Source organism: Pteropus vampyrus, unplaced genomic scaffold, assembly GCF_000151845.1.
Source record: "Pteropus vampyrus isolate Shadow unplaced genomic scaffold, Pvam_2.0 Scaffold56, whole genome shotgun sequence".
NCBI lineage: Eukaryota > Metazoa > Chordata > Mammalia > Chiroptera > Pteropodidae > Pteropus > Pteropus vampyrus.
In genome coordinates this window covers 3428500-3431128 of record NW_011888837.1, presented here as the reverse complement: position 1 = coordinate 3431128, position 2629 = coordinate 3428500, and positions in this window count along the sequence as shown.

Genomic DNA, 2629 nt, shown 5'->3' with positions numbered 1-2629 from the left:
TTCTGAATTAATGAAATAAACGCAGCCCAGACACGAGTCAGGATTCTGATGATCTGTTTATGTCTCAAATAATTGAAAGGACAAAGATCATTTAATATCCCTGGAGGAAGTAGGTGTTGACTGCTTCTTTGTATTTGATTTTAATCCCTTCCAAAACAGAACAGAACCCTGTTCTTATTGATCAACCATTAAAAAACACCAAAACAATAAAAAATCTGTCAAGTTTAGTTTCTTCAAAAGGTAATCGAGCTAACTGAGCAACAAACATTACAACTTTACAATTTTATCTTCTGACATTGACATAGCTTGGCTTTAACATCATCTCAAATATTTAAATCTTTAATGTAGAAAATAAATATTTGATACAACTATTACTTCAAATTTAAAAGAAATCTTAAAAAATAATTTTACTTCATGATCTTCTTATATATTATTTACCATAGGGTTTGATTTACACATATCTTTCCTTAATATAATTTCTGTTTGTAGATAGGACTACTAGAAAACTCACTATCTGTCATTTATAACTATGAATATTTATAGTAGATACAAAAGTGTTATGAAAATTCTGTCTTGCTTCTTTTCTAAGAACTAACTAAAGAATGGGCCCCTGTAGTCACACCCAAACACTGTGGTCCCATCGTCCAACCACAGTTGACTGGACTGGCGGTAGACACTTGACCCATTGACCCAAGCTGGACCAATCAGATCCCCTTCCTCCAGGAAGTTGTATTTGGGACTAAGACATCAGGGAGTCTGTCATAATTAATGTTTATATTGTGAGGACATCTTCCCATGTGCCTAAAGAAGAAGGGGAAACCAATCTGTAGAAGAAAAAGAATGAAACAAACATGAAAGAGAAACACAAATAATACTGAGCATTTAGTAAGTATAAGGTACTATTTCATTTAATTCTAGAATCAACTAAACTCAAGTGTTTATCAAGAGGCTAAAGGCTAAGAGAGATTAATGACAGTGGCAGAGAAGAAACGTGAATCTGACTCCTGAGCCCAGCTTGCTTGTGTGACATTACACCAGCTGGGAGCAGCAGAGCAGAATGAGGGACTTCATGATGCTAGAGAGCAGAGCACTGGCTTGCTAACTGAGAGACTTCCTGGTCTTGCCAGAGGCTTGTCTGGACTTTCTGCCTTTAGATATTATAAGGAAGACCAATTTCTTTGATTAAATAGTCCACCTTTGCTAAGTCGCATACAACAGCCATGCCCCCTTCATTTACACCCTCTGTGTCAGACCTAGCGCGGTCATCGAAGTTCATGTGCATATGCTCACATTCCCACTTTCACAACCTCCTCTGCTCTTCGTGCTAGTTCTTACATATAGGCACACACGCATAGCATGTCTTTGCACTTGCTTCTACACTGTACATACAAACCAGTTACTTAAGTGTTTGTGGAGCTATAGGGCAAATAATGCAAAAGGTTTTGAAAAAGGTATCTGGGACTTTATTTCATTGACAGGCCTGGTTTAATTATGAGGAAATATTTTATTGTGAGTTGCTGTTTGTAATATCTGCAATTAATGCTTTTATATAATTAGGCAGTTCGAACATTAGCCACAGAAGGGTAATTAAATCTGTGTTTTGCCTTTCATACTGCAAAGGGAAACTTTCAAAACAACTGGGAAAGGTAAAACCTAGCCAAATCCATTTTTTTTTACTGGGAAAATTTTTGGCAAACTTTTGCTGGCATCTAAACGTACGTAAATCTTTCAATGGATTATGAGACGCAGGCCTATGCATTGTAAAATGCCATCTCTTAATATTATTGTTATTAAAGGAAGAAGGCAAAACAATGAATTATTTTATCAGTATATAATTTACGTCTAGTTCTTGTGGTTCTTGGCTTTTTGCTCAATGAAACAAGGCAATTGTATGTTGTTCGGGCTCTGCATTTAGATTGCTCAGGGTTAAATCACTGTTCATCACCTACAAAGTAAGCAGCCTTGGACAAGTTGCTCTTAACAGTGGGCAAGTTGCTTTGTCACTTTCCTTCCTCTGAGCCTGGGTTTCTCCATCTGTAAAATGGGATAGTAGTCATATCTACTTCAGAGGATTGTGGTGAGGATGAAAGGGACATTCTATTGTTGGGAAAGTCAGTGTGCCATTGGCCCAAGCATCTGTACACTTCCTTGCTAACTGTGCCAAACTGCAAGGCTTAACCATCCTGACACTGAGCCATTTCTATAGCTAGCAACAGAGCCGATTAAGTAGGTCAAAGTGACAAAGACTGATTACCATCTGACTACTAGCTCCCCAGGGGGAACCTAGCTTGTTCACTACTTGCTGTAAAAGATGCCAAGCCCTTAGCCCTGGATTCCTCAGCTGCAGCACATCTGATACGCAGGGGTCATCTGGGTCTATTGCATTGTATGGGATTTAGAGGCAGAGGAACCGGCCCCACTATGTGATACTCCTGCTGTTTGCTGTGCTGTAAGTAAAAACCATCTTGCTCTATCCATTGAGTCTTATTGTCTACTTTCAGCAACTATGGAGTTTGGGCAAGCCAGGCTTCCTGCCACTAACGTATATCATTTGGATGTTTTTCATAGTCTTGTTACTTCTTGCCATCTTCTGTAACAGGAGTTGGTAAACTTTTTCTGTAGAGACCAG